The following is a 14,145-nucleotide window of genomic DNA, read 5'->3' as shown; positions in this document are numbered from 1 at the left end:
GTCATATGCAGGGTGGCCTTTTAGATGACAGGTTGTATTGGGCCTGATCTGATGGATAGGAGTGCTAGGGGGGTGACAGGAGGTGATTGATGGGTGTCTCAGGGGGTGGTTAGAGGGGAAAATAGATGCAATCAATGCACTGGGGAGGTGATCGGAAGGGGGTCTGAGGGGGATCTGAGGGTTTGGCCGAGTTATCAGGAGCCCACACGGGGCAAATTAGGGCCTGATCTGATGGGTAGGTGTGCTAGGGGGTGACAGGAGGTGATTGATGGGTGTCTCAAGGTGTGATTAGAGGGGGGAATAGATGCAAGCAATGCACTGGCGAGGTGATCAGGGCTGGGGCCTGAGTGCATTCTGAGGGTGTGGGCGGGTGATTGAGTGCCCTAGGGGCAAATAGGAGTCTAATCTGATAGGTAGCAGTGACAGGGGGTCATTGATGGGTAATTAGTGGGTGTTTAGGGTAGAGAACAGATATAAACACTGCCCTTGGGAGGGGATCTGCGGGCGAACTATTGGTGTGGGTGGGTGATCTGATTGCCCACAAGGGGCAGGTTAGGGGCTGATTGATGAGTGGCAGTGACAGGGGGTGATTGATGGGTGGCAGTGCCAGGGGGTGATTTATGGGTGGCAGTGACAGGGGGTGATTGATGGGTGATTGACAGGTGATCAGTGGGTTATTACAGGGAAGAACAGATGTAACTAATGCACTGGCGAATTGATAAGGGGGGGGTCTGAGGGCATTCTGAGCGTGTAGGCGGGTGATTGGGTGCCCGCAAGGGGCAGATTAGGGTCTGATCTGATGGGTAACAGTGGCAGGTGGTGATAGGGGGTGATTGATGGGTAATTAGTGGGTAATTAGTGGGTGTTTAGAGGAGACAATAGATGTAAACACTGCGCTTGGGTTATGATCTAATGTCGGATCTGCGGGCGATCTATTGGTGTGGGTGGGTGATCAGATTGCCCGCAAGAGGCAGGTTAGGGGCTGATTGATGGGTGGCAGTGACAGGGGGTGATTGATGGGTGGCAGTGACAGGGGGTGATTGATGGGTGATTGACAGGTGATCAGTGGGTTATTACAGGGAAGGACAGATGTAAATAATGCCCTGGCGAATTGATAAGGGGGGGGGGGGGGGTCTGAGGGCAATCTGAGCGTGTAGGCGGGTGATTGGGTGCTCGCAAGGGGCAGATTAGGGTCTGATCTGATGGGTAACAGTGACAGGTGGTGATAGGGGGTGATTGATGGGTAATTAGTGGGTGTTTAGAGGAGAGAATAGATGTAAACACTGCGTTTGGGTGGTGATCTGATGTCGGATCTGTGGGCGATCTATTGGTGTGGGTGGGTGATCTGATTGCCCACAAGGGGCAGGTTAGGGGCTGATTGATGGGTGGCAGTGACAGGGGGTGATTGATGGGTGGCAGGGTGGCAGTGACAGGGGGTGATTGATGGGTGATTGACAGGTGATTGACAGGTGATCAGTGGGTTATTACAGGGAAGAACAGATGTAAATATTGCACTGGCGAATTGATAAGGGGGGGTCTGAGGGCAATCTGAGCGTGTAGGCGGGTGATTGGGTGCCCGCAAGGGGCAGATTAGGGTCTGATCTGATGGGTAACAGTGACAGGTGGTGATAGGGGGTGATTGATGGGTGATTGATGGGTAATTAGTGGGTATTTAGAGGAGAGAATAGATGTAAACACTGCGTTTGGGTGGTGATCTGATGTCGGATCTGCGGGCGATTTATTGGTGTGGGTGGGTGATCAGATTGCACGCAAGGGGCAGGTTAGGGGCTGATTGATGGGTGGCAGTGACAGGGGGTGATTGGGTGATTGACAGGTCATTGACAGGTGATTGACAGGTGATCAGGGGGGATAGATGCATACAGTACACAGGGGGGGGGGTCTGGGGGGGGGGTCTGGGGAGAATCTGAGGGGGGGGGGAAATCAGTGTGCTTGGTGCAGACTAGGGTGGCTGCAGCCTGCCCTGGTGGTCCCTCGGACACTGGGACCACCAGGGCAGGAGGCAGCCTGTATAATACACTTTGTAAACATTACAAAGTGTATTATACACTTTGTATGCGGCGATCGCGGGGTTAACATCCCGCCGGCGCTTCCGTATAGCCGGCAGGATGTTGCGGCGGGCGAGCGGTGACAGGCGCCGGCGGAGGATCGCGTCACGGATGACGCGATCGCTCCGCCCATGCCCCTACAAGGACCGCCGCCTTTGGGCATGAGCTGGTCCTTGCGGGGTCCACTTCCCGGCCGCCTCTGTGCGTTAGGCGGTCGGGAAGTGGTTAACTGATAGGGGAGTTTTAGCATCTGATCCATGTAAAGATGGGAGCATGGATATCTCATATTATTAGGACACAATATAGAGCTGGTTCTGTGCTTGAAGAGCTTGTTAGCGCCTTACCTCTTGGCTACAATAACTGGGCTGTTCCTTTAATTTCTTAAGATGTAACCAAGCGGCAAAGCTTTGTGTTAGGCAGCTGATCTGTATAATTACAATGCGATAAATGTCAGCGGGCTCTTTACTGCAAATTTCATGGGAGTGCTAAATCTCATTTTCATCTCATTTCATTTCAGAAAACCTCCCTTGTGTGCCATAACTTTCCTCCTCGCAGTGTCATCATATATTCTATTACATTCACCCCCTAATTGCTCATACCATTTCTGGATGACCAGTGTCCTACTTTCATTAAATGTGTTAACTTTTTTCTTTATTCAAAGTTTCTATAAGAACCTTTTTTGAAAATGAGAAATGGACCTGCTATGCCAACACAATGGACCTGCTATGCCAACACAATGGGCCTGCTATGCCAACACAATGGGCCTGCTATCGGAACAGTTGAATTGGGTGCGAGACATGTCCTGTTTTAATGGTTGGCCGCTATGACAGCAGGCACAGAGGATGTCCGCCATGCAAACTATGGCTACAAATAGTAGGCGCATGTAGTCAGTAGGGGAATAGTTTGGAAAAAAAGGAGAATACCTAGAGCAGGGTATGACATCTTTTGACACCCTGCACCCAAATTTAGCTGTGCCATGTTTGTATTTACACCCAGTCAGTACCTATTCAGTGAGGAGTCCTTGGGCACGACCTCCTGATGCTCAATGGTGGCGTACTTAGGGTGCCTATAGTGGCTGCAGCTCTCAGATTTACAGATGGCGAACCGATTTCATGCTGAAATCGATTCACAATCTGTTTGCAGTAAAGACAGCCATACGATACCTCTCTGATCAGATTCGATCAGAGAAGGATCTATCTGTTGGTCGATCTGATGGCAAATCGACCAGTCTATGGCCACCTTAAGAAGTCTTTGGGCAAGGCCCGTAATGCTCCTGGTCACCTGTGCAGAACACCCTAAGTGGCTGCAACTCTGAAGTGCTTTGGGTCTGCCAGGAGAAATGTGATAATGTATTTTAAATAGAAGATGACAAATTATCTCCTGGGAGAAAATGCAGGAGAAAAAGTTAATTGCGTGTGATATGTGTCTTATCTACTGTATATAGAGCTGACTGACTCACTTGTTTAAACAAATCTGGAGACAACAGAAGAATCTGATTGTTAGAATTACATTTCCAAGAACAAAAAAGTTATATTTGAACACAAAAGTATGCCTGAGAGAAGCAGCTGATCGGTTATCAGGTGGCATCAAAATAAGCTAATTTTTGTCACTCAAGATTTACACAATGTTTACAAATAGCAGAAATGTTTTTTTTATGTAAAATTATAAAACATACTACAAGCAAGGGAAAAAAAATATCCAATGGTTAATTCCATTAATTGATGCAGGTAGGAGATACTTTTATTGAACACACCCCAGAGTCCTTCTTGAAATAAAAATACAGAGAAATAATATTGTAACTGGAGTGAAGTGACTTTTTCATCTCATGGCTGAAACATTTTTTAATGCTAAATTGTAGCCTTCAACATGAAGCCCAAATTGTCATACCCTAAGTGTATCTGAAAACGGTTCCTTCCGTAAAAAGTGCTCCTAATAAAGGGTAGTTATTCAATCAGAATGTTTAAAACATGTCATGAATTCCACATGACAGGTGAAAAGCTTGGCTAGGCATTAATGGGAATCCACTGTCAGCTATTAGCCCCATGTTTACTTTCACAATTTAATAGGAGCATAAGTGCATATGTAAATAGATGGCTTCACATTCAGACACCGTTATATATATGCTGATGCATTTGCATTTTGTCAAATAAGTGAGTGATGCCACTTGGCAAATAACTGAGTGATGCCACTAAGGTCTTGTTCCTACAGCAAAATGCAAGGCACATAGGAAACGTGTTCGTTTTTTTAATTGTGCTTGCTATGAGATTTTTAGTGTACATGCATTGTACCTTTCAACTGCAGTGAATACGACTGAGATGCAATGGCACCAAAAATGCAGCATGTAGCGCCTTTGCTAATTTTGCAAAACTGACATCACAAAAGTGGCATAGCAAGGTTGTGTGCACCGGGGCCCCTGGACCCCCTTCCGTTGCTGCACTAGCTATTTATTGTCAGTGTAGTGGTAATGATCACCTCTGTATGTGCTCTGAATAGTGGTTATCATTAACAAACCATTTCCTTTTCCTCTGTTTACACATCTCCCGCACAGTGGCTGTCCTTGCAAAGCCAGTTTTGGTAGTTTGCATCATGTGATTATTATACAGTACATATAGTGCTAGGGGCCCAGTGTAAAATTTGGACATGACACTGTACCTGTGCACTTTTGTAAGCATATGTGCCTAGCATTTAAGAACTTTTTTGCACTATCATCACTTTATATTTGAGGTAGTCCTTTTACCTGTATTATTATCAGACTGTTATTTCAGTGGTCCAGGGGTGTTTGTTTACTTACAGTGCTGGGGGATTCTAAATGTATTTGTTTTTAATAATTTTATGGGATATGTCCCTAATAAATTGATGTTTATATTGGAAATCATTTTGAATCCAATATTTAATTCACTTAATCATCTCAGGGTCTCCGTACCCTCACCATTTAGAGGCAGCCTTTTCTTTTGTGTGCATATATGTTTTTTACACCAATAAAGCACATGACCTGCGGGCCTCAGTAACACACACTTCTATTGGGAGTCAAAGATTGGAAAGAGGGTCCATCAAACCTCCAATGTAAAATCCAATTTGTGATACCAATCCAGACTCGACCAAGCACTTGAGAAAGGGCTCTCCGCCCGAAACGTCGTGCTAGTCTGTTTATGTTGTATAACCTCTGTAAATAAACTATAACATTTTGGAGTATCTCCTGGCTTGGATTGGTCGAGTCTGGATTGGTATCACAAATTGGATTTTACATATAGGTTTTTTGCCTTGGTGGATTTCTAATAGTGATTTGGCATTCTTGCTCACTATGTATATGGTGGCACATTGGAGGATGGAGACATGAGCTGGCGTAAGCCTTCTGCATTACATGTTTTTGCGTATATTTTATCATATACTTGCAAGTCTTTTAATGGGCATTTATTAAAGTGGTTTTACACTATTCTGAGCCGCCCCAAGGTTGTTCACATAGTGATCAGGACTGGGTGACAGAGCAGCGCAGACAATCCAAAGGGACATGGTGGTGAACATAAGGGGGGAGGTGGTGGTTAGTGAAGATCGTAATCAGCGAATTATGATTACACGAAATTACGCGTACATTTTCACAATACACCTATATGTAATTACAAATTGTTCATTCAATTGACTTTGTATAATCAATCGTAATAACGCATCAATTCATGCGTCATTTACGTGTAATGTCAGGCTGACTTTGGTGGTGAATAGCAAAGCTTCCATACATGCTATTGCTACATTAATAGTGGATACAAGTCAAAAGAAGTAATTTTTCAAAAAGACCTTGTAGTTCTTGAGAACATCGATTTTAAATATGCAAAGTTTTTCTCAAAAACACAATTACAATGAATTGTACCCACTATTCTCCTTAAAGAGGAACTTCAGCCTAAACAAACATACTGTCATTACGTTACATTAGTTATGTTAATTAAAATAGATAGGTAATATAATCTCTTACCCACCCTGTTTTTAAAGAACAGGTAAATGTTTGTGATTTCATGGGGGCAGCCATCTTTTTGGTTGAAAGGAGGTGACATGGAGCATGAGATACAGTTCCAACTGTCCTGTGTCCTGTTCACCCCTCCCAGTTGCTAGGCAACGTGAATAACAACATAGGAAATACCATCATGCTTTGCACAGCATCAGGGTAGAAAAGCCTGGGCAGTTTTCTTTGATGGGGCGGAGCTTAGCTAAAAATGCAGCTAAAAATGAGACTTCTATAAGAAAAACAAAGTTCTGATGCTGTGAAAATGTTAAAGAAACACCAAGCCTTTTCAGTACTGCTGAGTAGATTTTTAGTCTGGAGGTTCAATTAACATATATAGCAATTTTGGTAGCAATAGCATGTATAGGGGCTATGTTATTCACCGCCAAAGGCGGCATAAAATTACGCGTAAATTTATGCGTAATTAGGAATGCTTATAATTAACTACGAAATTAATTATGCTTTTCCCCGAAATTTCGCATTATGATTAGGATGCGTAATTGCGAATTACGATGCATAATTACGGATAGGCGTAATTTCTGCTTATCGCTAGTGGCGGTTACCTCCTAACCTCACTGTAATCAGTGTGGTGCACATTGGGGGCATAAAGGAAGTGTGAATGTCGATAGCGCAGCTGTCTTTGGGATGCTGTGCAGGTAGGAGACTGTGGTGGTTTGGCACAGTGCGCTTCACCTCTAAGTATAGCAGTATTGTGGAGTACAGCATTACTAATGTTTTCTACCACTCCGAGATTTCAGTTTGTACCCTATGCATCCTCACCTCTTCTAAGATGGGGTACAGATACACGTGCAGTTTAGTTTACCTGTTGACCTTTTTATCTTTTATTGACAAAAATTATGTTACTTTGTATTTTCTCCGAGGGCTTAATGTTGCCACCTTGTGGCATTTGTGTTTCATTGCATGTTTTAATTGCATATTTCTCTTCCATTCTATTCAATGCTGCAGCATTTGTTTGGTCCTTTTCCATGTTGAATAAATAAGAATTTTGCTAATTTTGCATTGCTCTAAACATTTGCACCAACTCGAAGTAATTTGCATTTTGTTTCTCTCAGATATTTTGTATGTATTTAAGCATTGCTTAAATTATCAGGTTGTAAGGCAGAAACAACAGACATGATCAATTTTCATCTGAGAAATTCTCCTGTAATTCCTGGTACATGCCATGCAATTTCCAGTCGAATTGATAATTTCCAACAGGTCTGATCTGATTTCCAATCGTTTTTTTTATTACTTCTGAACAAAATCGATCAGAAAAACAATTGGAATTCAGATCGAACCTGTCGGAAACTATCGATTTATGCTGAAATCTGATGGGAAATTGCATGGTGTGTACCAGGCATAAGATCTCATGGAGAAATGCTGATTGATTTAATAGGCAATTTATTTCTCTGATTGGCCGATGACAATCAGGCAAACAAGGAAGTGAGGACGCGATCACATCATCCAGACAATCAGAGGAGCACAGATAAATCAACTGACAACACGATCGTGTGCTTCTCCTGAACTCCTTTTCAGAGAAATTCTCCTAGGAACATTGATGATCTTCAGGATGTCTTCTTAAAGGGACCCTGAGCAGGACTCCAAAACGCCATAATGATAATGAACTTATCTGGGGCTCCCTCCAGCCCTCCGTAGTCCGTGGACTCCCTTCCGCCGGCGGCTCCATTAGCCACGCAACTTCACAACATGGAGTCATGTCCAAGTGCGTATGTGTGGCCCCTCTGCATCTCACTCACGTGCTCATCACCGTGAACGTTCTGCGCATGCATGGTTCATTCTTTCAAGAACCACTCGTACGCAGAACGCTCACAGCGACGGGCGCAAGAACAGGATGGGAGTGCAGAGTTGCCCACAATTGCTCGCAAAATCACGCAACTAACTGAGCCGCCATTGGAAGAATGGAGGGAGCCCAGAGGATGCCAGGGGACCGCACGGTCTACAGGGGGCTGGAGGAAGCCCCAGGTAAGTTCATTATGGTATTTTTGGGTCCTGCTCAGGGTCCCTTTAAAGAACAATGGATGCTAATGACAAAGGAAAGGACCACACAGTTATGATAATTTACAATAATCAACCTTTAGCTGTGGAATGTGCAGGGTTATGAATGGCATTGGTTGCACATCTTACAAGACAACACTTCCATCTAGTGGCCGTTTGCTTAACTTACGTGAGTTGCTTTTTTTCTACAAGAAGCTGTACAGGAATAAGGCTTCCTTTTGTAGTGAGGCAGACCTGATCGCAAGTGAATGTAAAGGGGTGTCTCTAAGGAAGGGTTCAAACTGCCATATCAAATGTTCCGCTTATTAGAGTGGAATGGAGTGGATCTTCAGACATACAAACGGATCCTATGAAAAGCACATCAGTCCATTTGGAACGGATCTGTTCATTAAGTTCTGATGAGCAGAACTGAAAGCTGTGCGGTACACAATAATTCTGGAGGACTGAAATACAGCGAAGGCTGATAGATTTAATAGGAAACTGTGTGAAAATCTAGTCACTGAACATCTGATAAAACACTGCTAGAGGTGCCCTATGTATAAGATGATGTCAATAACTAAAATGTAATTCGTGAGAGGTGATGGGCTTTACCTGTCTAGAAAGACAAAGCAAAATAATTGGAATAACATTTATTAATTCATGCACATAGGACAAAGCGTTTCAAGGGTGCTGACCCACTTCCTCGGGTCAATACAGTGCCTATTGTATTGGGCCAGCACCCTGTTGTCCTATGTGCAAAAATGAATAAAGGTTTTACCTATTATATTGGTTTGTCCTTCTAGAGAGGCAAGGCAAATCACCTCTCACTAATTACGTCATTGACATCAACTCATACCTGGGGCGCCTCTACCAGTGTTTTATCAGATAGTCTCACACCGCTGTTCAGGGGTGATAGTTTTCATACAACAACAACCAGTGTGTTTGAAAAAAGTAAGGAAAGCGACTGACCGACCAGTACCTGATGGTTATCTCCCGCGGGCTCTGACAGTGGTCAGACAGGCTACTTCTTTGTGGATGACATTGTGGATGCAATTTCACATACCCATTTTTTTTAAAGAATTTCAGAAATATATAGCTTTCATCCAGAGTCTGTTTTTAAAAAGCGGGTGAGAAACGACACTGCAAGTGCAGAGGGATTTGCCAGCAAGTTGAGAGTAAACTGCTAGGTGTTGTAGAAAGGCAGCATGATCTTGGGACACATGATAAATCAGAATGCAATAATATTGGTGTACAGAAGGGGTTCCAGGCACTGATGCAATTACATTTTCAAATTGTTTGTTTCCGTAAGTTCATCCTTGTAGGTACCGTATATTCCGGCGTATAAAACGACCCCCCAATTTTTTCAGTTAAAATATAGTGTTTGGGATATACTCGCCATATAAGACTACCCCTCTTCCAACACACACCAAATAAAAATCAACAAAAAACATCATAAACTGATGCTATGTACAGTATGAACAGATACTGGTGCTGTACTGTACAGTATGTGGTACCCAGTATATAACACTAGGGGCCTGATTCACAAAGCGGGGCTAACAGTTAGCACGCTGGTGAAAAGCCCTTTATCATGCCTAAACTCAGTTTAGGCATGATAAGTTTAGGTGTGATAAGTTTAGGTGTGATAAGTTTAGGCATGTTAAGTTTAGTTGTGATAAGTTTAGGCATGATAAGTTTAAGCACCAACTGGGTTAGCACCGCAGTGCACAGCTGATCAAAAGTTTTGCGCTAGCAAAGTCTGGTGCACTTCGCATAGAGTTTAATAGCGCTGCTTTGCGTCCGGGACTTTGCGTGCAATCTAAACTTATCATGCCTAAACTTATCATGCCTAAACTTATCACGCCTAAAGTTATCACGCCTAAACTGGCTTTTCACCAGCTATACTATCCCAGGAAAAAACCACACATATAAGTAGATAAATACTTCTACTTTCATAACATACTGTATGTATTGTATTGTCCACGTTTTAATGTCAGTGAATTTTATATAGTAAATAGAGAGAAAGCAGTTTCCAGGCATTTTCCATCATTATTGCCTCTTAATGAAGCCAATCCTGATGTCATTTTCTCCCTTACATTTTTTTTCTCCTAGAAACTGCACTGTCATCTAGCTCGTTTTGTAAACACATGTGAGCACTGCATAGATTGTATTTCAGCAGCTTCTGCAGAGGGTGAGGTGTATCCCTTCTCAGCCTTTTGTCACGCTAAACTGCCCTCACCCAATCAGTGAGGAGCAGGAATGTGGGAGGAGAGATAACAAGCTTCCCTCTCACCAGAAATGTACCAGAATAGAGCCAGGCTGATTGAAATAAGATGCATCACAGCATTAACATTTATGATTATATTGGATTATACATTTATGATTATATAGGAATGCTTGCAATGCAGGGTCAGGCTGTAGACTGCATAATAAACACAGAGCAGTGGGTAAATGGAATTTTATTTTGTGGCTGGCAATCCGGTTTTATTAAAAAATACTTTTAAAACTCCCAACAAATAAGAAACTACTCAAAATAAGTTTGATAATACTTTTTAATCTACTTTTTAATATTTTTTCATTTACCAAGCATTGTTTTTGTTCTTTTTAGATACAATGAAAAATTATCTCCTGGGAGAAAAGTTAGAAAAAAAGTGAATAGGATATGGATTGGCCAAGTGGGTGCAGGGCACAAGTCTAGTTTTAGCTTCTTCTCCTGTCAGCCAAAACCAGATGAAAACAGATGCCATCAGAACTGATCTGCTTGTAACAGAGAACAGACCAGTTTTTACAGGGTCAGTGTAAACCCAGGTGGCCACACATTATGCAATCTGACTGTACAATTTTTATACAATCTTACAACATCCATGTAGTATAACAGCAATTGATTCACTGTGACTTGGATATATTTTCACGTTAGTCTCTTATACTACATGAAAGTGGTCATGAGTGAGTGTTATGCTAGGTACACGCCATACAATTTTCTGTTAGATTCTTCTGTTAGATTTACCTACAACATGGAAAAAAAGCTATCTGGCAGGTAAATCTAAGAGAAAATCTAACAGAAAATTGTATGGTGTGTACCTAGCATTAGTGTGTCTGTGGAGAAGAAGAGAGTGTGAGAAATAGAAAAAGGAGAGGAGAAGATTCAGAGACAGGAATGGGGGCGACAGAGAGAGAGAGACACACACAGGACAGAGTAGGAGAGAGAGAGGAACAGGACAGAGGGAATGGGAGGCGACACAGAAACAGGGGAGAGATACCAGACCAGGATAGCAATATTCTCTTTTGCAGGGCCATACTGAGATAATACACAGACATATTGCACTGCAGAGGAGAGACAGGGGATAAAGGGGAGAGACAATATACCAGGGAGAGGGGAGGAGACAGACATGGGGAAGAGCGAGACACACACTTCAGTGAGAAAGAGAGACAATTGGATTTAAAGAGACTCCGTAACAAAAATTGCATCCTGTTTTTTATCATCCTACAAGTTCAAAAAGCTATTCTAATGTGTTCTGGCTCACTGCAGCACTTTCTGCTATCACAGTCTCTGTAATAAATCAATGTATCTTTCCCCTGTCAGACTTGTCGGCCTGTGTCTGGAAGGCTGCCAAGTTCTTCAGTGTTGTGGTTCTGCTATGAACTCCCCCTTCCAGGCCCCTGTATGCACACTGCCTGTGTGTTATTTAGGATTAGAGCAGCTTCTCTCTTCTCTCTTATCTTTTACAAGCTGGATAAATCGTCCTCTGAGCTGGCTGGGCTTTCACATACTGAAGAATTACAGACAAGGGCAAAGCTGTTTGCAGGAAGAAACAAGCAGCCTGAAACTTCAGTGCATGAGAACAGGGGGAAAGAAACACACAAATGATCTCTTGAGATTCAAAAGGAAGGCTGTATACAGCCTGCTTGTGTATGGATGTATTTTCTATGTGTGGACATACTGTACATCAACCTACTTCCTGTTTTGGTGGCCATTTTGTTTGTTTATAAACAAACTTTTAAAAACTGTTTTTAACCACTTTTAATGCGGCGAGGAGCGGCGAAATTGTGTCAGAGGGTAATAGGAGATGTCCCCTAACGCACTGGTATGTTTACTTTTGTGCGATTTTAACAATACAGATTCTCTTTAAGAGGGCAATGACATGTGCAGCCTGAGACCAAGAAGTATTCAGCTGGCTTATCCGTTCAGCCCTTCCTCAGTGCTTCTTCTCCCATCATGGCAGAAGTTGGCTGATTGTAAGCATTGTTATCTGTATCCACTGGCCTCTGCAGCATATTCAGTTTGGTGTTACAGCAGCCAGTGAATGCAGATAATAATGACAGCCAACATCTGTAATGAAGGGGGAAGTGAAGACTTCTGCAAGGTCCCAACTTCCTTTTTAGCAGATAGCAGGGGCACGAGACTGTGCTCATACCTGGCTCTGTGCTCTGTCAAGTTCCCTAGAGCTGTTCCATGACACACTGCTGCCCCATGCTCTGTACACACGCTGCTGCCCAATGCTCTGGGCACACGCTGTGTCTATATCCAAAGTCTACCTGTAGCTGAGAAAGAAAGGGGGCAGGGTGGCACACAGAGGCGGCCTTTGGGGGTGGCAAGTGGGGCGATCGCTCCAGGCCCCGCACATGAAGAGGGCCCCGCATGTCATTCCCGCCATACCATGCTCATTTTGGTGGTGGTGAAGGAAAGGTCTACAGAAGTCTAGCTGTTTGTGTTCTGAGCAGTGTGTCATTTACAAATACTCAGATTTTCCTATTTAGTTTTACACACCTTATATTTTGCACCCCCATTTTTATTGTTTAGGTTTTCGTCTTCAGCATGCTTTACTGTACTATGCCGTTTGCATTTTTTTTTAATGAATTTCTGCACTGACATGAAGCTTGCCAAATGTCAGATAAGGTAATGTGCAAGAGCCTCAGCCTGAGGGCCCCAGGGGCATTTAGGTCAGTCAAGCATGGACTGGAGCTAGAGGGGGCTCAGGCTGGAGCTTCCAGACTGGCTGGGGATTGGTGCTAGGTTTCATGGGGAGCTAGGGATAGGTAGAGGCTGACTGGGGGGCTAGGGATAGGCACAGTTTGATTACATTATGTATTGTAATTGTTTCTGTATTGATTGGCTTAGGGGCCTTTAACAAGTTTTTAAACAATAATAAGGCATACTGCTTTAGAGGTGGACAAGCCCATGACTGTGGTGGTACGGTACATGGCCTTCACTTATGCCTCTAGGCCCCACATATGACACTCGCTCCAGGCCCCGCGTACTCTAAGGCCGGCTCTGGTGGCACATAGTGCAGGCAGCAGCATGGTTCTTTGAACTGCAAATATTCTGGTGTCTCAACTTGTGCCTGTCCCCAGACACGGCACCGCCCCGGGTCTGAGGGGAGATTCTGGGCACCAGTAATGCCCCCTAAACTTGCCTATGTATCCTGCAAAATCTTTATTTACCTTTAAGTAAAAAACACAACTTTATGGCGACAATAACTTTATTTCTCATATTCAGCATTGGAAGGCACAGTATTAATTACATATTTCAATTGTCACCTAACAAATATTTAAAAAAAGAAAAAAAATAATCTTATTTAAAAAATTGAGAGTGAATGTACTTTGTACCTGAACATGTAAAGAGAAGAGGCAGTAGGGATGGAGTCTGCCCTGGCAAACACATTTGCGAACCATTGTACACCTACAACATTGTTCACACAGCAGTGAACTTTTTGTTTATGCCCTGCACGACCTTTAAACTAATACCAGCTGGGTTCAGATGGCCAATAGCAATGGAGTTTGCCCCAAGGAAAACAATTTCGAATGTTCAATTACTTTTGGATTTGTGCGTTTGTGAAGTATTGCATGCATGAATGTTCACCATTTGCCTGGCAAACCGTACCACAAAATAACCCATCACTGTGCTACATGTCACAAAATGACAAGCAGCCAGACAGTATTGTCACTAGGACAAGCTTCCCAAGGCCAGATTAGTTGAAATGCCTGAATATGCAGATTGAGAATTTTCATGTATATGAAATAGAAGTCCTCAAACTTACATATTGAGGGGCTAAAACTTTCAAGGGAAATGGCAAAGTGCACTTATACAGCTATCAG

General features: G+C 43.3%; 1 protein-coding gene and 1 long non-coding RNA gene across 3 annotated transcripts in view; one reads left to right on the top strand and one right to left on the bottom strand.

Moving 5' to 3' along the window:
* The window catches only part of LOC137526562 (uncharacterized), a 125,725-nt gene that overhangs the window by 87,286 nt on the left and 24,294 nt on the right, over positions 1-14,145 (top strand). The gene's annotated exons all lie outside the window — the stretch shown is intronic.
* LOC137526536 (solute carrier organic anion transporter family member 4C1-like) overlaps positions 13,512-14,145 on the bottom strand; it is a 100,843-nt gene continuing 100,209 nt past the window's right edge. For both annotated transcript variants that reach the window (XM_068247474.1, XM_068247476.1), the window contains one exon: positions 13,512-14,145. This exon is cut by the window's right edge and continues 1,710 nt beyond it. The gene's annotated coding sequence lies outside the window, so the exon portion shown is untranslated.

The sequence above is a fragment of the Hyperolius riggenbachi genome, chromosome 1 (genome assembly GCF_040937935.1).
Source record: "Hyperolius riggenbachi isolate aHypRig1 chromosome 1, aHypRig1.pri, whole genome shotgun sequence".
In the NCBI taxonomy this organism is placed as follows: domain Eukaryota; kingdom Metazoa; phylum Chordata; class Amphibia; order Anura; family Hyperoliidae; genus Hyperolius; species Hyperolius riggenbachi.
Note: the sequence above shows the minus strand (reverse complement) of the source record. Positions and strands in the feature narration are given on the sequence as shown.